Source organism: Hydractinia symbiolongicarpus, chromosome 9 (assembly GCF_029227915.1).
Source record: "Hydractinia symbiolongicarpus strain clone_291-10 chromosome 9, HSymV2.1, whole genome shotgun sequence".
Taxonomy (NCBI): Eukaryota; Metazoa; Cnidaria; class Hydrozoa; order Anthoathecata; family Hydractiniidae; genus Hydractinia; species Hydractinia symbiolongicarpus.
The window spans coordinates 12429731-12448432 of record NC_079883.1 but is presented as its reverse complement, the minus strand read 5'-3'; the positions used below and the strand labels follow the sequence as shown (position 1 = coordinate 12448432).

Sequence of the window (18702 nt, the reverse complement as noted above, 5' to 3'; positions counted from 1 at the left end):
GAAGGCGGCGGAATTTTATTTTATTTGCCATTTCGTCAGGGTTATTGGATGATCGGCAATAGATCGAGTTTGTATGCATTTGAAAGCTCTTTTTTCTCGTACTATCACCTGAAAATGTCGTAGGAAAATGTCATAGGAAACACTTTCAACAGCCGCCACGTTCCTTAATTGTTATAACATGAAATATATCACAGCGCCATTGAAATGAAAAGGCAACAAATGAAAATGAAAAGCCTACGACACCGGGAGTTCCCAGGCGGTCCCCCATCCAAGTACTATCCCGGCCCGACGATGCTTAACTTCCGTGATCAGACGAGAAGGGGTGTGTTCATCGTGGTATGGCCGTAGACATTAGTAGGGGCAAATACGTGCAATTTATTTTGACGTTGTGATCAAATTTTTTTATTTAATTTCTTTGAGTTACTGACCTCTGCGATTACTGCAAACGTCAGTAACTCGAACGTACAATTTCTGGTAGTGGGGGCCTGCGTCCGCGCTCGTCCCCTCCTTAAGTCAAAATGAATGAGCTTAGAATAGTTGCGCGGCCAAATGTCGGTGGTGACTTAAACGCTAAGGTAAAACCTCGCTTGGCTGTTACGAAACGTGATTGCGATATAAGTCTTCGGAAGGCGGCGGAATTTTATTTTATTTGCCATTCCGTCAGGGTTATTGGATGATCGGCAATAGATCGAGTTTGTATGCATTTGAAAGCTCTTTTTTCTCGTACTATCACCTGAAAATGTCGTAGGAAAATGTCATAGGAAACACTTTCAACAACCGCCACGTTCCTTAATTGTTATAACAAGAAATATATCACAGCGCCATTGAAATGAAAAGGCAACAAATGAAAATGAAAAACCTACGACACCGGGAGTTCCCAGGCGGTCCCACATCCAAGTACTATCCCGGCCCGACGATGCTTAACTTCCGTGATCAGATGAGAACGGGTTTGTTCATCGTGGTATGGCCGTAGACATTAGTAGGGGCAAATACGTGCAATTTATTTTGACGTTGTGATCAAATTTTTTTATTTAATTTCTTTGAGTTACTGACCTCTGCGATTACTGCAAACGTCAGTAACTCGACCGTACAATTTCTGGTAGTGGGGGCCTTCGTCCGCGCTCGCCCCCTCCTTAAGTCAAAATGAATGAGCTTAGAATAGTTGCGCGGCCAAATGTCGGTGGTGACTTAAACGCTAAGGTAAAACCTCGCTTGGCTGTTACGAAACGTGATTGCGATATAAGTCCTCGGAAGGCGGCGGAATTTTATTTTATTTGCCATTCCGTCAGGGTTATTGGATGATCGGCAATAGATCGAGTTTGTATGCATTTGAAAGCTCTTTTTTCTCGTACTATCACCTGAAAATGTCGTAGGAAAATGTCATAGGAAACACTTTCAACAACCGCCACGTTCCTTAATTGTTATAACAAGAAATATATCACAGCGCCATTGAAATGAAAAGGCAACAAATGAAAATGAAAAGCCTACGACACCGGGAGTTCCCAGGTGGTCCCCCATCCAAGTACTATCCCGGCCCGACGACGCTTAACTTCCGTGATCAGACGAGAACGGGTGTGTTCATCGTTGTATGGCCGTAGACATTAGTAGGGGCAAATACGTGCAATTTATTTTGACGTTGTGATCAAATTTTTTTATTTAATTTCTTTGAGTTACTGACCTCTGCGATTACTGCAAACGTCAGTAACTCGACCGTACAATTTCTGGTAGTGGGGGCCTGCGTCCGCGCTCGTCCCCCTCCTTAAGTCAAAATGAATGAGCTTAGAATAGTTGCGCGGCGAAATGTCGGTGGTGACTTAAACGCTAAAGTAAAACCTCGCTTGGCTGTTACGAAACGTGATTGCAATATAAGTCCTCGGAAGGCGGCGGAATTTTATTTTATTTGCCATTCCGTCAGGGTTATTGGATGATCGGCAATAGATCGAGTTTGTATGCATTTGAAAGCTCTTTTTTCTCGTACTATCACCTGAAAATGTCGTAGGAAAATGTCATAGGAAACACTTTCAACAACCGCCACGTTCCTTAATTGTTATAACAAGAAATATATCACAGCGCCATTGAAATGAAAAGGCAACAAATGAAAATGAAAAGCCTACGACACCGGGAGTTCCCAGGCGGTCCCCCATCCAAGTACTATCCCGGCCCGACGATGCTTAACTTCCGTGATCAGACGAGAACGGGTGTGTTCATCGTGGTATGGCCGTAGACATTAGCAGGGGCAAATACGTGCAATTTATTTTGACGTTGTGATCAAATTTTTTTATTTAATTTCTTTGAGTTACTGACCTCTGCGATTACTGCAAACGTCAGTAACTCGACCGTACAATTTCTGGTAGTGGGGGCCTGCGTCCGCGCTCGCCCCCTCCTTAAGTCAAAATGAATGAGTTTAGAATAGTTGCGCGGCCAAATTTCGGTGGTGACTTAAACGCTAAGGTAAAACCTCGCTTGGCTGTTACGAAACGTGATTGCGATATAAGTCCTCGGAAGGCGGCGGAATTTTATTTTATTTGCCATTCCGTCAGGGTTATTGGATGATCGGCAATAGATCGAGTTTGTATGCATTTGAAAGCTCTTTTTTCTCGTACTATCACCTGAAAATGTCGTAGGAAAATGTCATAGGAAACACTTTCAACAACCGCCACGTTCCTTAATTGTTATAACAAGAAATATATCACAGCGCCATTGAAATGAAAAGGCAACAAATGAAAATGAAAAGCCTACGACACCGGGAGTTCCCAGGCGGTCCCCCATCCAAGTACTATCCCGGCCCGACGATGCTTAACTTCCGTGATCAGACGAGAACGGGTGTGTTCATCGTTGTATGGCCGTAGACATTAGTAGGGGCAAATACGTGCAATTTATTTTGACGTTGTGATCAAATTTTTTTATTTAATTTCTTTGAGTTACTGACCTCTGCGATTACTGCAAACGTCAGTAACTCGACCGTACAATTTCTGGTAGTGGGGGCCTGCGTCCGCGCTCGCCCCCTCCTTAAGTCAAAATGAATGAGCTAAGAATAGTTGCGCGGCCAAATGTCGGTGGTGACTTAAACGCTAAGGTAAAACCTCGCTTGGCTGTTACGAAACGTGATTGCGATATAAGTCCTCGGAAGGCGGCGGAATTTTATTTTATTTGCCATTCCGTCAGGGTTACTGGATGATCGGCAATAGATCGAGTTTGTATGCATTTGAAAGCTCTTTTTTCTCGTACTATCACCTGAAAATGTCGTAGGAAAATGCCATAGGAAACATTTTCAACAACCGCCACGTTCCTTAATTGTTATAACAAGAAATATATCACAGCGCCATTGAAATGAAAAGGCAACAAATGAAAATGAAAAGCCTACGGCACCGGGAGTTCCCAGGCGGTCCCCTATCCAAGTACTATCCCGGCCCGACGATGCTTAACTTCCGTGATCAGACGAGAACGGGTGTGTTCATCGTGGTATGGCCGTAGACATTAGTAGGGGCAAATACGTGCAATTTATTTTGACGTTGTGATCAAATTTTTTTATTTAATTTCTTTGAGTTACTGACCTCTGCGATTACTGCAAACGTCAGTAACTCGACCATACAATTTCTGGTAGTGAGGGCCTGCGTCCGCGCTCGCCCCCTCCTTAAGTCAAAATGAATGAGCTTAGAATAGTTGCGCGGCCAAATGTCGGTGGTGACTTAAACGCTAAGGTAAAACCTCGCTTGGCTGTTACGAAACGTGATTGCGATATAAGTCCTCGGAAGGCGGCGGAATTTTATTTTATTTGCCATTCCGTCAGGGTTACTGGATGATCGGCAATAGATCGAGTTTGTATGCATTTGAAAGCTCTTTTTTCTCGTACTATCACCTGAAAATGTCGTAGGAAAATGCCATAGGAAACACTTTCAACAACCGCCACGTTCCTTAATTGTTATAACAAGAAATATATCACAGCGCCATTGAAATGAAAAGGCAACAAATGAAAATGAAAAGCCTACGGCACCGGGAGTTCCCAGGCGGTCCCCTATCCAAGTACTATCCCGGCCCGACGATGCTTAACTTCCGTGATCAGACGAGAACGGGTGTGTTCATCGTGGTATGGCCGTAGACATTAGTAGGGGCAAATACGTGCAATTTATTTTGACGTTGTGATCAAATTTTTTTATTTAATTTCTTTGAGTTACTGACCTCTGCGATTACTGCAAACGTCAGTAACTCGACCATACAATTTCTGGTAGTGAGGGCCTGCGTCCGCGCTCGCCCCCTCCTTAAGTCAAAATGAATGAGCTTAGAATAGTTGCGCGGCCAAATGTCGGTGGTGACTTAAACGCTAAGGTAAAACCTCGCTTGGCTGTTACGAAACGTGATTGCGATATAAGTCCTCGGAAGGCGGCGGAATTTTATTTTATTTGCCATTCCGTCAGGGTTATTGGATGATCGGCAATAGATCGAGTTTGTATGCATTTGAAAGCTCTTTTTTCTCGTACTATCACCTGGAAATGTCGTAGGAAAATGTCATAGGAAACACTTTCAACAACCGCCACGTTCCTTAATTGTTATAACAAGAAATATATCACAGCGCCATTGAAATGAAAAGGCAACAAATGAAAATGAAACGCCTACGACACCGGGAGTTCCCAGGCGGTCCCCCATCCAAGTACTATCCCGGACCGACGATGCTTAACTTCCGTGATCAGACGAGAACGGGTGTGTTCATCGTGGTATGGCCGTAGACATTAGTAGGGGCAAATACGTGCAATTTATTTTTGACGTTGTGATCAAATTTTTTTATTTAATTTCTTTGAGTTACTGACCTCTGCGATTACTGCAAACGTCAGTAACTCGACCGTACAATTTCTGGTAGTGGGGGCCTGCGTCCGCGCTCGCCCCCTCCTTAAGTCAAAATGAATGAGCTTAGAATAGTTGCGCGGCCAAATGTCGGTGGTGACTTAAACGCTAAGGTAAACCTCGCTTGGCTGTTACGAAACGTGATTGCGATATAAGTCCTCGGAAGGCGGCGGAATTTTATTTTATTTGCCATTCCGTCAACGTTATTGGATGATCGGCAATAGATCGAGTTTGTATGCATTTGAAAGCTCTTTTTTCTCGTACTATCACCTGAAAATGTCGTAGGAAAATGCCATAGGAAACACTTTCAACAACCGCCACGTTCCTTAATTGTTATAACAAGAAATATATCACAGCGCCATTGAAATGAAAAGGCAACAAATGAAAATGAAAAGCCTACGGCACCGGGAGTTCCCAGGCGGTCCCCTATCCAAGTACTATCCCGGCCCGACGATGCTTAACTTCCGTGATCAGACGAGAACGGGTGTGTTCATCGTGGTATGGCCGTAGACATTAGTAGGGGCAAATACGTGCAATTTATTTTGACGTTGTGATCAAATTTTTTTATTTAATTTCTTTGAGTTACTGACCTCTGCGATTACTGCAAACGTCAGTAACTCGACCATACAATTTCTGGTAGTGAGGGCCTGCGTCCGCGCTCGCCCCCTCCTTAAGTCAAAATGAATGAGCTTAGAATAGTTGCGCGGCCAAATGTCGGTGGTGACTTAAACGCTAAGGTAAAACCTCGCTTGGCTGTTACGAAACGTGATTGCGATATAAGTCCTCGGAAGGCGGCGGAATTTTATTTTATTTGCCATTCCGTCAGGGTTATTGGATGATCGGCAATAGATCGAGTTTGTATGCATTTGAAAGCTCTTTTTTCTCGTACTATCACCTGGAAATGTCGTAGGAAAATGTCATAGGAAACACTTTCAACAACCGCCACGTTCCTTAATTGTTATAACAAGAAATATATCACAGCGCCATTGAAATGAAAAGGCAACAAATGAAAATGAAACGCCTACGACACCGGGAGTTCCCAGGCGGTCCCCCATCCAAGTACTATCCCGGACCGACGATGCTTAACTTCCGTGATCAGACGAGAACGGGTGTGTTCATCGTGGTATGGCCGTAGACATTAGTAGGGGCAAATACGTGCAATTTATTTTTGACGTTGTGATCAAATTTTTTTATTTAATTTCTTTGAGTTACTGACCTCTGCGATTACTGCAAACGTCAGTAACTCGACCGTACAATTTCTGGTAGTGGGGGCCTGCGTCCGCGCTCGCCCCCTCCTTAAGTCAAAATGAATGAGCTTAGAATAGTTGCGCGGCCAAATGTCGGTGGTGACTTAAACGCTAAGGTAAACCTCGCTTGGCTGTTACGAAACGTGATTGCGATATAAGTCCTCGGAAGGCGGCGGAATTTTATTTTATTTGCCATTCCGTCAACGTTATTGGATGATCGGCAATAGATCGAGTTTGTATGCATTTGAAAGCTCTTTTTTCTCGTACTATCACCTGAAAATGTCGTAGGAAAATGTCATAGGAAACACTTTCAATAACCGCCACGTTCCTTAATTGTTATAACAAGAAATGTATCACAGCGCCATTGAAATGAAAAGGCAACAAATGAAAATGAAAAGCCTACGACACCGGGAGTTCCCAGGCGGTCCCCCATCCAAGTACTATCCCGGCCCGACGATGCTTAACTTCCGTGATCAGACGAGACCGGGTGTGTTCATCGTGGTATGGCCGTAGACATTAGTAGGGGCAAATACGTGCAATTTATTTTGACGTTGTGATCAAATTTTTTTATTTAATTTCTTTGAGTTACTGACCTCTGCGATTACTGCAAACGTCAGTAACTCGACCGTACAATTTCTGGTAGTGGGGGCCTGCGTTCGCGCTCGCCCCCTCCTTAAGTCAAAATGAATGAGCTAAGAATAGTTGCGCGGCCAAATGTCGGTGGTGACTTAAACGCTAAGGTAAAACCTCGCTTGGCTGTTACGAAACGTTATTGCGATATAAGTCCTCGGAAGGCGGCGGAATTTTATTTTATTTGCCATTCCGTCAGGGTTATTGGATGATCGGCAATAGATCGAGTTTGTATGCATTTGAAAGCTCTTTTTTCTCGTACTATCACCTGAAAATGTCGTAGGAAAATGCCATAGGAAGCACTTTCAACAACCGCCACGTTCCTTAATTGTTATAACAAGAAATATATCACAGCGCCATTGAAATGAAAAGGCAACAAATGAAAATGAAAAGCCTACGACACCGGGAGTTCCCAGGCGGTCCCCCATCCAAGTACTATCCCGGCCCGACGATGCTTAACTTCCGTGATCAGACGAGAACGGGTGTGTTCATCGTGGTATGGCCGTAGACATTAGTAGGGGCAAATACGTGCAATTTATTTTGACGTTGTGATTAAATTTTTATTTAATTTCTTTGAGTTACTGACCTCTGCGATTACTGCAAACGTCAGTAACTCGACCGTACAATTTCTGGTAGTGGGGGCCTGCGTCCGCGCTCGCCCCCTCCTTAAGTCAAAATGAATGAGCTTAGAATAGTTGCGCGGCCAAATGTCGGTGGTGACTTAAACGCTAAGGTAAAACCTCGCTTGGCTGTTACGAAACGTGATTGCGATATAAGTCCTCGGAAGGCGGCGGAATTTTATTTTATTTGCCATTCCGTCAGGGTTATTGGATGATCGGCAATAGATCGAGTTTGTATGCATTTGAAAGCTCTTTTTTCTCGTACTATCACCTGAAAATGTCGTAGGAAAATGTCATAGGAAACACTTTCAACAACCGCCACGTTCCTTAATTGTTATAACAAGAAATATATCACAGCGCCAATGAAATGAAAAGGCAACAAATGAAAATGAAAAGCCTACGACACCGGGAGTTCCCAGGCGGTCCCCCATCCAAGTACTATCCCGGCCCGACGATGCTTAACTTCCGTGATCAGACGAGAACGGGTGTGTTCATCGTGGTATGGCCGTAGACATTAGTAGGGGCAAATACGTGCAATTTATTTTGACGTTGTGATTAAATTTTTTTATTTAATTTCTTTGAGTTACTGACCTCTGCGATTACTGCAAACGTCAGTAACTCGACCGTACAATTTCTGGTAGTGGGGGCCTGCGTCCGTGCTCGCCCCCTCCTTAAGTCAAAATGAATGAGCTTAGAATAGTTGCGCGGCCAAATGTCGGTGGTGACTTAAACGCTAAGGTAAAACCTCGCTTGGCTGTTACGAAACGTGATTGCGTTATAAGTCCTCGGAAGGCGGCGGAATTTTATTTTATTTGCCATTCCGTCAGGGTTATTGGATGATCGGCAATAGATCGAGTTTGTATGCATTTGAAAGCTCTTTTTTCTCGTACTATCACCTGAAAATGTCGTAGGAAAATGTCATAGGAAACACTTTCAACAACCGCCAAGTTCCTTAATTGTTATAACAAGAAATATATCACAGCGCCATTGAAATGAAAAGGCAACAAATGAAAATGAAAAGCCTACGACACCGGGAGTTCCCAGGCGGTCCCCCATCCAAGTACTATCCCGGCCCGACGATGCTTAACTTCCGTTATCAGACGAGAACGAGTGTGTTCATCGTGGTATGGCCGTAGACATTAGTAGGGGCGAATACGTGCAATTTATTTTGACGTTGTGATCAAATTTTTTTATTTAATTTCTTTGAGTTACTGACCTCTGCGATTACTGCAAACGTCAGTAACTCGACCTTACAATTTCTGGTAGTGGGGGCCTGCGTCCGCGCTCGCCCCCTCCTTAAGTCAAAATGAATGAGCTTAGAATAGTTGCGCGGCCAAATGTCGGTGGTGACTTAAACGCTAAGGTAAAACTTCGCTTGGCTGTTACGAAACGTGATTGCGATATAAGTCCTCGGAAGGCGGCGGAATTTTATTTTATTTGCCATTCCGTCAGGGTTATTGGATGATCGGCAATAGATCGAGTTTGTATGCATTTGAAAGCTCTTTTTTCTCGTACTATCACCTGAAAATGTCGTAGGAAAATGTCATAGGAAACACTTTCAACAACCGCCACGTTCCTTAATTGTTATAACAAGAAATATATCACAGCGCCATTGAAATGAAAAGGCAACAAATGAAAATGAAAAGCCTACGACACCGGGAGTTCACAGGTGGTCCCCCATCCAAGTACTATCCCGGCCCGACGATGCTTAACTTACGTGATCAGACGAGAACGAGTGTGTTCATCGTGGTACGGCCGTAGACATTAGTAGGGGCAAATACGTGCAATTTATTTTGACGTTGTGATCAAATTTTTTTATTTAATTTCTTTGAGTTACTGACCTTTGCGATTACTGCAAACGTCAGTAACTCGACCGTACAATTTCTGGTAGTGGGGGCCTGCGTCCGCGCTCGCCCCCTCCTTAAGTCAAAATGAATGAGCTTAGAATAGTTGCGTGGCCAAATGTCGGTGGTGACTTAAACGCTAAGGTAAAACCTCGCTTGGCTGTTACGAAACGTGATTGCGATATAAGTCCTCGGAAGGCGGCGGAATTTTATTTTATTTGCCATTCCGTCAGGGTTATTGGATGATCGGCAATAGATCGAGTTTGTATGCATTTGAAAGCTCTTTTTTCTCGTACTATCACCTGAAAATGTCGTAGGAAAATGTCATAGGAAACACTTTCAACAACCGCCACGTTCCTTAATTGTTATAACAAGAAATATATCACAGCGCCATTGAAATGAAAAGGCAACAAATGAAAATGAAAAGCCTACGACACCGGGAGTTCCCAGGCGGTCCCCCATCCAAGTACTATCCCGGCCCGACGATGCTTAACTTCCGTGATCAGACGAGAACGGGTGTGTTCATCGTGGTATGGCCGTAGACATTAGTAGGGGCAAATACGTGCAATTTATTTTGACGTTGTGATCAAATTTTTTTATTTAATTTCTTTGAGTTACTGACCTCTGCGATTACTGCAAACGTCAGTAACTCGACCGTACAATTTCTGGTAGTGGGGGCCTGCGTCCGTGCTCGCCCCCTCCTTAAGTCAAAATGAATGAGCTTAGAATAGTTGCGCGGCCAAATGTCGGTGGTGACTTAAACGCTAAGGTAAAACCTCGCTTGGCTGTTACGAAACGTGATTGCGATATAAGTCCTCGGAAGGCGGCGGAATTTTATTTTATTTGCCATTCCGTCAGGGTTATTGGATGATCGGCAATAGATCGAGTTTGTATGCATTTGAAAGCTCTTTTTTCTCGTACTATCACCTGAAAATGTCGTAGGAAAATGTCATAGGAAACACTTTCAACAACCGCCAAGTTCCTTAATTGTTATAACAAGAAATATATCACAGCGCCATTGAAATGAAAAGGCAACAAATGAAAATGAAAAGCCTACGACACCGGGAGTTCCCAGGCGGTCCCCCATCCAAGTACTATCCCGGCCCGACGATGCTTAACTTCCGTTATCAGACGAGAACGGGTGTGTTCATCGTGGTATGGCCGTAGACATTAGTAGGGGCAAATACGTGCAATTTATTTTGACGTTGTGATCAAATTTTTTTATTTAATTTCTTTGAGTTACTGACCTCTGCGATTACTGCAAACGTCAGTAACTCGACCTTACAATTTCTGGTAGTGGGGGCCTGCGTCCGCGCTCGCCCCCTCCTTAAGTCAAAATGAATGAGCTTAGAATAGTTGCGCGGCCAAATGTCGGTGGTGACTTAAACGCTAAGGTAAAACTTCGCTTGGCTGTTACGAAACGTGATTGCGATATAAGTCCTCGGAAGGCGGCGGAATTTTATTTTATTTGCCATTCCGTCAGGGTTATTGGATGATCGGCAATAGATCGAGTTTGTATGCATTTGAAAGCTCTTTCTTCTCGTACTATCACCTGAAAATGTCGTAGGAAAATGTCATAGGAAACACTTTCAACAACCGCCACGTTCCTTAATTGTTATAACAAGAAATATATCACAGCGCCATTGAAATGAAAAGGCAACAAATGAAAATGAAAAGCCTACGACACCGGGAGTTCCCAGGTGGTCCCCCATCCAAGTACTATCCCGGCCCGACGATGCTTAACTTACGTGATGAGACGAGAACGGGTGTGTTCATCGTGGTATGGCCGTAGACATTAGTAGGGGCAAATACGTGCAATTTATTTTGACGTTGTGATCAAATTTTTTTATTTAATTTCTTTGAGTTACTGACCTCTGCGATTACTGCAAACGTCAGTAACTCGACCGTACAATTTCTGGTAGTGGGGGCCTGCGTCCGCGCTCGCCCCCTCCTTAAGTCAAAATGAATGAGCTTAGAATAGTTGCGCGGCCAAATGTCGGTGGTGACTTAAACGCTAAGGTAAAACGTCGCTTGGCTGTTACGAAACGTGATTGCGATATAAGTCCTCGGAAGGCGGCGGAATTTCATTTTCTTTGCCATTCCGTCAGGGTTATTGGATGATCGGCAATAGATCGAGTTTGTATGCATTTGAAAGCTCTTTTTTCTCGTACTATCACCTGAAAATGTCGTAGAAAAATGTCATAGGAAACACTTTTAACAACCGCCACGTTCCTTAATTGTTATAACAAGAAATATATCACAGCACCAATGAAATGAAAAGGCAACAAATGAAAATGAAAAGCCTACGACACCGGAAGTTCCCAGGCGGTCCCCCATCTAAGTACTATCCCGGCCTGACGATGCTTAACTTCCGTGATCAGACGAGAACGGGTGTGTTCATCGTGGTATGGCCGTAGACATTAGTAGGGGCAAATACGTGCAATTTATTTTGACGTTGTGATCAAATTTTTTTATTTAATTTCTTTGAGTTACTGACCTCTGCAATTACTGCAAACGTCAGTAACTCGACCGTACAATTTCTGGTAGTGGGGGCCTGCGTCCGCGCTCGCCCCCTCCTTAAGTCAAAATGAATGAGCTTAGATAAGTTGCGTGGCCAAATGTCGGTGGTGACTTAAACGCTAAGGTAAAACCTCGCTTGGCTGTTACGAAACGTGATTGCTATATAAGTCCTCGGAAGGCGGCGGAATTTTATATTATTTGCCATTCCGTCAGGGTTATTGGATGATCGGCAATAGATCGAGTTTGTATGCATTTGAAAGCTCTTTTTTCTCGTACTATCACCTGAAAATGTCGTAGGAAAATGTCATAGGAAACACTTTCTACAACCGCCACGTTCCTTAATTGTTATAACAAGAAATATATATTACAGCGCCATTGAAATGAAAAGGCAACAAATGAAAATGAAAAGCCTACGACACCGGGAGTTCCCAGGCGGTCCCCCATCCAAGTACTATCCCGGCCCGACGATGCTTAACTTCCGTGATCAGACGAGAACGGGTGTGTTCATCGTGGTATGGCCGTAGACATTAGTAGGGGCAAATACGTGCAATTTATTTTGACGTTGTGATCAAATTTTTTTATTTAATTTCTTTGAGTTACTGACCTCTGCGATTACTGCAAACGTCAGTAACTCGACCGTACAATTTCTGGTAGTGGGGGCCTGCGTCCGCGCTCGCCCCCTCCTTAAGTCAAAATGAATGAGCTTAGAATAGTTGCGCGGCCAAATGTCGGTGGTGACTTAAACGCTAAGGTAAAACCTCGCTTGGCTGTTACGAAACGTGATTGCGATATAAGTCCTCGGAAGGCGGCGGAATTTTATTTTATTTGCCATTCCGTCAGGGTTATTGGATGATCGGCAATAGATCGAGTTTGTATGCATTTGAAAGCTCTTTTTTCTCGTACTATCACTTGAAAATGTCGTAGGAAAATGTCATAGGAAACACTTTCAACAACCGCCAAGTTCCTTAATTGTTATAACAAGAAATATATCACAGCGCCATTGAAATGAAAAGGCAACAAATGAAAATGAAAAGCCTACGACACCGGGAGTTCCCAGGCGGTCCCCCATCCAAGTACTATCCCGGCCCGACGATGCTTAACTTCCGTGATCAGACGAGAACGGGTGTGTTCATCGTGGTATGGCCGTAGACATTAGTAGGGGCAAATACGTGCAATTTATTTTGACGTTGTGATCAAATTTTTTTATTTAATTTCTTTGAGTTACTGACCTCTGCGATTACTGCAAACGTCAGTAACTCGACCTTACAATTTCTGGTAGTGGGGGCCTGCGTCCGCGCTCGCCCCCTCCTTAAGTCAAAATGAATGAGCTTAAAATAGTTGCGCGGCCAAATGTCGGTGGTGACTTAAACGCTAAGGTAAAACTTCGCTTGGCTGTTACGAAACGTGATTGCGATATAAGTCCTCGGAAAGCGGCGGAATTTTATTTTATTTGCCATTCCGTCAGGGTTATTGAATGATCGGCAATAGATCGAGTTTGTATGCATTTGAAAGCTCTTTTTTCTCCTACTATCACCTGAAAATGTCGTAGGAAAATGTCATAGGAAACACTTTCAACAACCGCCACGTTCCTTAATTGTTATAACAAGAAATATATCACAGCGCCATTGAAATGAAAAGGCAACAAATGAAAATGAAAAGCCTACGACACCGGGAGTTCCCAGGCGTTCCCCCATCCAAGTACTATCCCGGCCCGACGATGCTTAACTTCCGTGATCAGACAAGAACGGGTGAGTTCATCGTGGTATGGCCGTAGACATTAGTAGGGGCAAATACGTGCAATTTATTTTGACGTTGTGATCAAATTTTTTTATTTAATTTCTTTGATTTACTGACCTCTGCGATTACTGCAAACGTCAGTAACTCGACCGTACAATTTCTGGTAGTGGGGGTCTGCGTCCGCGCTCGCCCCCTCCTTAAGTCAAAATGAATGAGCTTAGAATAGTTGCGCGGCCAAATGTCGGTGGTTACTTAAACGCTAAGGTAAAACCTCGCTTGGCTGTTACGAAACGTGATTGCGATATAAGTCCTCGGAAGGCGGCGGAATTTTATTTTATTTGCCATTCCGTCAGGGTTATTGGATGATCGGCAATAGATCGAGTTTGTATGCATTTGAAAGCTCTTTTTTCTCGTACTATCACCTGAAAATGTCGTAGGAAAATGCCATAGGAAACACTTTCAACAACCGCCACGTTCCTTAATTGTTATGACAAGAAATATATCACAGCGCCATTGAAATGAAAAGGCAACAAATGAAAATGAAAAGCCTACGACACCGGGAGTTCCCAGGCGTTCCCCCATCCAAGTACTATCCCGGCCCGACGATGCTTAACTTCCGTGATCAGACGAGAACGGGTGAGTTCATCGTGGTATGGCCGTAGACATTAGTAGGGGCAAATACGTGCAATTTATTTTGACGTTGTGATCAAATTTTTTTATTTAATTTCTTTGAGTTACTGGCCACTGCGATTACTGCAAACGTCAGTAACTCGACCGTACAGTTTCTGGTAGTGGGGTCCTGCGTCCGCGCTCGCCCCCTCCTTAAGTCAAAATGAATGAGCTTAGAATAGTTGCGCGGCCAAATGTCGGTGGTGACTTAAACGCTAAGGTAAAACCTCGCTTAGCTGTTACGAAACGTGATTGCAATATAAGACCTCGGAAGGCGGCGGAATTTTATTTTATTTGCCATTCCGTCAGGGTTATTGGATGATCGGCAATAGATCGAGTTTGTATGCATTTGAAAGCTCTTTTTTCTCGTACTATCACCTAAAAATGTCGTAGGAAAATGTCATAGGAAACACTTTCAACAACCGCCACGTTCCTTAATTGTTATAACAAGAAATATATCACAGCGCTATTGAAATGAAAAGGCAACAAATGAAAATGAAAAGCCTACGACACCGGGAGTTCCCAGGCGGTCCCCCATCCAAGTACTAACCCGGCCCGACGATGCTTAACTTCCGTGATCAGACGAGAACGGGTGTGTTCATCGTGGTATGGCCGTAGACATTAGTAGGGGCAAATACGTGCAATTTATTTTGACGCTGTGATCAAATTTTTTTATTTAATTTCTTTGAGTTACTGACCTCTGCAATTACTGCAAACGTCAGTAACTCGACCGTACAATTTCTGGTAGTGGGGGCCTGCGTCCGCGCTCGCCCCCTCCTTAAGTCAAAATGAATGAGCTTAGAATAGTTGCGCGGCCAAATGTCGGTGGTGACTTAAACGCTAAGGTAAAACCTCGCTTGGCTGTTACGAAACGTGATTGCGATATAAGTCCTCGGAAGGCGGCGGAATTTTATTTTATTTGCCATTCCGTCAGGGTTATTGGATGATCGGCAATAGATCGAGTTTGTATGCATTTGAAAGCTCTTTTTTCTCGTACTATCACCTGAAAATGTCGTAGGGAAATGCCATAGGAAACACTTTCAACAACCGCCACGTTCCTTAATTGTTATGACAAGAAATATATCACAGCGCCATTGAAATGAAAAGGCAACAAATGAAAATGAAAAGCCTACGACACCGGGAGTTCCCAGGCGGTCCCCCATCCAAGTACTATCCCGGCCCGACGATGCTTAACTTCCGTGATCAGACGAGAACGGGTGAGTTCATCGTGGTATGGCCGTAGACATTAGTAGGGGCAAATACGTGCAATTTATTTTGACGTTGTGATCAAATTTTTTTATTTAATTTCTTTGAGTTACTGGCCACTGCGATTACTGCAAACGTCAGTAACTCGACCGTACAGTTTCTGGTAGTGGGGTCCTGCGTCCGCGCTCGCCCCCTCCTTAAGTCAAAATGAATGAGCTTAGAATAGTTGCGCGGCCAAATGTCGGTGGTGACTTAAACGCTAAGGTAAAACCTCGCTTAACTGTTACGAAACGTGATTGCGATATAAGACCTCGGAAGGCGGCGGAATTTTATTTTATTTGCCATTCCGTCAGGGTTATTGGATGATCGGCAATAGATCGAGTTTGTATGCATTTGAAAGCTCTTTTTTCTCGTACTATCACCTAAAAATGTCGTAGGAAAATGTCATAGGAAACACTTTCAACAACCGCCACGTTCCTTAATTGTTATAACAAGAAATATATCACAGCGCTATTGAAATGAAAAGGCAACAAATGAAAATGAAAAGCCTACGACACCGGGAGTTCCCAGGCGGTCCCCCATCCAAGTACTAACCCGGCCCGACGATGCTTAACTTCCGTGATCAGACGAGAACGGGTGTGTTCATCGTGGTATGGCCGTAGACATTAGTAGGGGCAAATACGTGCAATTTATTTTGACGTTGTGATCAAATTTTTTTATTTAATTTCTTTGAGTTACTGACCTCTGCGATTACTGCAAACGTCAGTAACTCGACCGTACAATTTCTGGTAGTGGGGGCCTGCGTCCGCGCTCGCCCCCTCCTTAAGTCAAAATGAATGAGCTTAGAATAGTTGCGCGGCCAAATATTGGTGGTGACTTAAACGCGAAGGTAAAACCTCGCTTGGCTGTTACGAAACGTGATTGCGATATAAGTCCTCGGAAGGCGGCGGAATTTTATTTTATTTGCCATTCCGTCAGGGTTATTGGATGATCGGCAATAGATCGAGTTTGTATGCATTTGAAAGCTCTTTTTTCTCGTACTATCACCTGAAAATGTCGTAGGAAAATGTCATAGGAAACACTTTCAACAACCGCCACGTTCCTTAATTGTTATGACAAGAAATATATCACAGCGCCATTGAAATGAAAAGGCAACAAATGAAAATGAAAAGCCTACGACACCGGGAGTTCCCAGGCGGTCCCCCATCCAAGTACTATCCGGCCCGACGATGCTTAACTTCCGTGATCAGACGAGAACGGGTGTGTTCATCGTGGTATGGCCGTAGACATTAGTAGGGGCAAATACGTGCAATTTATTTTGACGTTGTGATTAAATTTTTTTATTTAATTTCTTTGAGTTACTGACCTCTGCGATTACTGCAAACGTCAGTAACTCGACCGTACAATTTCTGGTAGTGGGGGCCTGCGTCCGCGCTCGCCCCCTCCTTAAGTCAAAATGAATGAGCTTAGAATAGTTGCGCGGCCAAATGTCGGTGGTGACTTAAACGCTAAGGTAAAACCTCGCTTGGCTGTTACGAAACGTGATTGCGATATAAGTCCTCGGAAGGCGGCGGAATTTTATTTTATTTGCCATTCCGTCAGGGTTATTGGATGATCGGCAATAGATCGAGTTTGTATGCATTTGAAAGCTCTTTTTTCTCGTACTATCACCTGAAAATGTCGTAGGAAAATGTCATAGGAAACACTTTCAACAACCGCCACGTTCCTTAATTGTTATAACAAGAAATATATCACAGCGCCATTGAAATGAAAAGGCAACAAATGAAAATGAAAAGCCTACGACACCGGGAGTTCCCAGGCGGTCCCCCATCCAAGTACTATCCCGGCCCGACGATGCTTAACTTCCGTGATCAGACGAGAACGGGTGTGTTCATCGTGGTATGGCCGTAGACATTAGTAGGGGCAAATACGTGCAATTTATTTTGACGTTGTGATCAAATTTTTTTATTTAATTTCTTTGAGTTACTGACCTCTGCGATTACTGCAAACGTCAGTAACTCGACCGTACAATTTCTGGTAGTGGGGGCCTGCGTCCGCGCTCGCCCCCTCCTTAAGTCAAAATGAATGAGCTTAGAATAGTTGCGCGGCCAAATGTCGGTGGTGACTTAAACGCTAAGGTAAAACCTCGCTTGGCTGTTACGAAACGTGATTGCGATATAAGTCCTCGGAAGGCGGCGGAATTTTATTTTATTTGCCATTCCGTCAGGGTTATTGGATGATCGGCAATAGATCGAGTTTGTATGCATTTGAAAGCTCTTTTTTCTCGTACTATCACCTGAAAATGTCGTAGGAAAATGTCATAGGAAACACTTTCAACAACCGCCAAGTTCCTTAATTGTTATAACAAGAAATATATCACAGCGCCATTGAAATGAAAAGGCAACAAATGAAAATGAAAAGCCTACGACACCGGGAGTTCCCAGGCGGTCCCCCATCCAAGTACTATCCCGGCCCGACGATGCTTAACTTCCGTTATCAGACGAGAACGGGTGTGTTCATCGTGGTATGGCCGTAGACATTAGTAGGGGCAAATACGTGCAATTTATTTTGACGTTGTGATCAAATTTTTTTATTTAATTTCTTTGAGTTACTGACCTCTGCGATTACTGCAAACGTCAGTAACTCGACCTTACAATTTCTGGTAGTGGGGGCCTGCGTCCGCGCTCGCCCCCTCCTTAAGTCAAAATGAATGAGCTTAGAATAGTTGCGCGGCCAAATGTCGGTGGTGACTTAAACGCTAAGGTAAAACTTCGCTTGGCTGTTACGAAACGTGATTGCGATATAAGTCCTCGGAAGGCGGCGGAATTTTATTTTATTTGCCATTCCGTCAGGGTTATTGAATGATCGGCAATAGATCGAGTTTGTATGCATTTGAAAGCTCTTTTTTCTCGTACTATCACCTGAAAATGTCGTAGGAAAATGTCATAGGAAACACTTTCAACAACCGCCACGTTCCTTAATTGTTATAACAAGAAATATATCACAGCGCCATTGAAATGAAAAGGCAACAAATGAAAATGAAAAGCCTACGACACCGGGAGTTCCCAGGCGGTCCCCCATCCAAGTACTATCCCGGCCCGACGATGCTTAACTTACGTGATCAGACGAGAACGGGTGTGTTGATCGTGGCATGGCCGTAGACATTAGTAGGGGCAAATACGTGCAATTTATTTTGACGTTGTGATCAAATTTTTTTATTTAATTTCTTTGAGTTACTGACCTCTGCGATTACTGCAAACGTCAGTAACTCGACCGTACAATTTCTGGTAGTGGGGGCCTGCGTCCGCGCTGGCCCCCTCCTTAAGTCAAAATGAATGAGCTTAGAATAGTTGCGCGGCCAAATGTCGGTGGTGACTTAAACGCTAAGGT

The 18702-nt window shown here is 43.8% G+C and overlaps 30 non-coding genes across 30 annotated transcripts; all 30 read right to left on the bottom strand.

Annotated features, from left to right (window-relative positions):
- Nucleotides 1–231: 231 nt before the first annotated feature.
- LOC130659254 (5S ribosomal RNA) lies at nucleotides 232–350 on the bottom strand. Its single transcript, XR_008986466.1, has one exon. It is a non-coding gene; the product is annotated as a 5S ribosomal RNA (ribosomal RNA).
- Nucleotides 351–856: 506 nt separating this feature from the next.
- Nucleotides 857–975, bottom strand: LOC130659386 (5S ribosomal RNA). Its single transcript, XR_008986598.1, has one exon. It is a non-coding gene; the product is annotated as a 5S ribosomal RNA (ribosomal RNA).
- Nucleotides 976–1481: 506 nt separating this feature from the next.
- On the bottom strand, nucleotides 1482–1600 carry LOC130659220 (5S ribosomal RNA). The gene has a single exon (XR_008986432.1). It is a non-coding gene; the product is annotated as a 5S ribosomal RNA (ribosomal RNA).
- Nucleotides 1601–2107: 507 nt separating this feature from the next.
- Nucleotides 2108–2226, bottom strand: LOC130658631 (5S ribosomal RNA). The gene has a single exon (XR_008985844.1). It is a non-coding gene; the product is annotated as a 5S ribosomal RNA (ribosomal RNA).
- Nucleotides 2227–2732: 506 nt separating this feature from the next.
- LOC130659162 (5S ribosomal RNA) lies at nucleotides 2733–2851 on the bottom strand. Its single transcript, XR_008986373.1, has one exon. It is a non-coding gene; the product is annotated as a 5S ribosomal RNA (ribosomal RNA).
- A 506-nt stretch (nucleotides 2852–3357) lies between these two features.
- LOC130658839 (5S ribosomal RNA) lies at nucleotides 3358–3476 on the bottom strand. The gene has a single exon (XR_008986052.1). It is a non-coding gene; the product is annotated as a 5S ribosomal RNA (ribosomal RNA).
- Nucleotides 3477–3982: 506 nt separating this feature from the next.
- Nucleotides 3983–4101, bottom strand: LOC130658838 (5S ribosomal RNA). The gene has a single exon (XR_008986051.1). It is a non-coding gene; the product is annotated as a 5S ribosomal RNA (ribosomal RNA).
- Nucleotides 4102–4607: 506 nt separating this feature from the next.
- Nucleotides 4608–4726, bottom strand: LOC130659143 (5S ribosomal RNA). Its single transcript, XR_008986355.1, has one exon. It is a non-coding gene; the product is annotated as a 5S ribosomal RNA (ribosomal RNA).
- Nucleotides 4727–5232: 506 nt separating this feature from the next.
- Nucleotides 5233–5351, bottom strand: LOC130658837 (5S ribosomal RNA). Its single transcript, XR_008986050.1, has one exon. It is a non-coding gene; the product is annotated as a 5S ribosomal RNA (ribosomal RNA).
- A 506-nt stretch (nucleotides 5352–5857) lies between these two features.
- LOC130659142 (5S ribosomal RNA) lies at nucleotides 5858–5976 on the bottom strand. The gene has a single exon (XR_008986353.1). It is a non-coding gene; the product is annotated as a 5S ribosomal RNA (ribosomal RNA).
- A 506-nt stretch (nucleotides 5977–6482) lies between these two features.
- LOC130659084 (5S ribosomal RNA) lies at nucleotides 6483–6601 on the bottom strand. Its single transcript, XR_008986295.1, has one exon. It is a non-coding gene; the product is annotated as a 5S ribosomal RNA (ribosomal RNA).
- Nucleotides 6602–7107: 506 nt separating this feature from the next.
- Nucleotides 7108–7226, bottom strand: LOC130658629 (5S ribosomal RNA). Its single transcript, XR_008985843.1, has one exon. It is a non-coding gene; the product is annotated as a 5S ribosomal RNA (ribosomal RNA).
- A 504-nt stretch (nucleotides 7227–7730) lies between these two features.
- LOC130658628 (5S ribosomal RNA) lies at nucleotides 7731–7849 on the bottom strand. The gene has a single exon (XR_008985842.1). It is a non-coding gene; the product is annotated as a 5S ribosomal RNA (ribosomal RNA).
- Nucleotides 7850–8355: 506 nt separating this feature from the next.
- Nucleotides 8356–8474, bottom strand: LOC130659213 (5S ribosomal RNA). The gene has a single exon (XR_008986425.1). It is a non-coding gene; the product is annotated as a 5S ribosomal RNA (ribosomal RNA).
- Nucleotides 8475–8980: 506 nt separating this feature from the next.
- Nucleotides 8981–9099, bottom strand: LOC130659334 (5S ribosomal RNA). The gene has a single exon (XR_008986546.1). It is a non-coding gene; the product is annotated as a 5S ribosomal RNA (ribosomal RNA).
- Nucleotides 9100–9605: 506 nt separating this feature from the next.
- On the bottom strand, nucleotides 9606–9724 carry LOC130658627 (5S ribosomal RNA). The gene has a single exon (XR_008985841.1). It is a non-coding gene; the product is annotated as a 5S ribosomal RNA (ribosomal RNA).
- Nucleotides 9725–10230: 506 nt separating this feature from the next.
- On the bottom strand, nucleotides 10231–10349 carry LOC130659044 (5S ribosomal RNA). Its single transcript, XR_008986256.1, has one exon. It is a non-coding gene; the product is annotated as a 5S ribosomal RNA (ribosomal RNA).
- Nucleotides 10350–10855: 506 nt separating this feature from the next.
- LOC130659410 (5S ribosomal RNA) lies at nucleotides 10856–10974 on the bottom strand. The gene has a single exon (XR_008986622.1). It is a non-coding gene; the product is annotated as a 5S ribosomal RNA (ribosomal RNA).
- Nucleotides 10975–11480: 506 nt separating this feature from the next.
- LOC130659252 (5S ribosomal RNA) lies at nucleotides 11481–11599 on the bottom strand. Its single transcript, XR_008986463.1, has one exon. It is a non-coding gene; the product is annotated as a 5S ribosomal RNA (ribosomal RNA).
- A 508-nt stretch (nucleotides 11600–12107) lies between these two features.
- Nucleotides 12108–12226, bottom strand: LOC130658626 (5S ribosomal RNA). The gene has a single exon (XR_008985840.1). It is a non-coding gene; the product is annotated as a 5S ribosomal RNA (ribosomal RNA).
- Nucleotides 12227–12732: 506 nt separating this feature from the next.
- On the bottom strand, nucleotides 12733–12851 carry LOC130658625 (5S ribosomal RNA). The gene has a single exon (XR_008985839.1). It is a non-coding gene; the product is annotated as a 5S ribosomal RNA (ribosomal RNA).
- A 506-nt stretch (nucleotides 12852–13357) lies between these two features.
- LOC130659404 (5S ribosomal RNA) lies at nucleotides 13358–13476 on the bottom strand. The gene has a single exon (XR_008986615.1). It is a non-coding gene; the product is annotated as a 5S ribosomal RNA (ribosomal RNA).
- A 506-nt stretch (nucleotides 13477–13982) lies between these two features.
- Nucleotides 13983–14101, bottom strand: LOC130659293 (5S ribosomal RNA). Its single transcript, XR_008986504.1, has one exon. It is a non-coding gene; the product is annotated as a 5S ribosomal RNA (ribosomal RNA).
- Nucleotides 14102–14607: 506 nt separating this feature from the next.
- On the bottom strand, nucleotides 14608–14726 carry LOC130659702 (5S ribosomal RNA). Its single transcript, XR_008986906.1, has one exon. It is a non-coding gene; the product is annotated as a 5S ribosomal RNA (ribosomal RNA).
- Nucleotides 14727–15232: 506 nt separating this feature from the next.
- LOC130658871 (5S ribosomal RNA) lies at nucleotides 15233–15351 on the bottom strand. The gene has a single exon (XR_008986084.1). It is a non-coding gene; the product is annotated as a 5S ribosomal RNA (ribosomal RNA).
- Nucleotides 15352–15857: 506 nt separating this feature from the next.
- LOC130659580 (5S ribosomal RNA) lies at nucleotides 15858–15976 on the bottom strand. The gene has a single exon (XR_008986784.1). It is a non-coding gene; the product is annotated as a 5S ribosomal RNA (ribosomal RNA).
- Nucleotides 15977–16482: 506 nt separating this feature from the next.
- LOC130659095 (5S ribosomal RNA) lies at nucleotides 16483–16600 on the bottom strand. Its single transcript, XR_008986306.1, has one exon. It is a non-coding gene; the product is annotated as a 5S ribosomal RNA (ribosomal RNA).
- Nucleotides 16601–17106: 506 nt separating this feature from the next.
- LOC130658624 (5S ribosomal RNA) lies at nucleotides 17107–17225 on the bottom strand. The gene has a single exon (XR_008985838.1). It is a non-coding gene; the product is annotated as a 5S ribosomal RNA (ribosomal RNA).
- Nucleotides 17226–17731: 506 nt separating this feature from the next.
- Nucleotides 17732–17850, bottom strand: LOC130659043 (5S ribosomal RNA). Its single transcript, XR_008986254.1, has one exon. It is a non-coding gene; the product is annotated as a 5S ribosomal RNA (ribosomal RNA).
- A 506-nt stretch (nucleotides 17851–18356) lies between these two features.
- LOC130659388 (5S ribosomal RNA) lies at nucleotides 18357–18475 on the bottom strand. Its single transcript, XR_008986600.1, has one exon. It is a non-coding gene; the product is annotated as a 5S ribosomal RNA (ribosomal RNA).
- Between the last annotated feature and the right edge of the window lie 227 nt (nucleotides 18476–18702).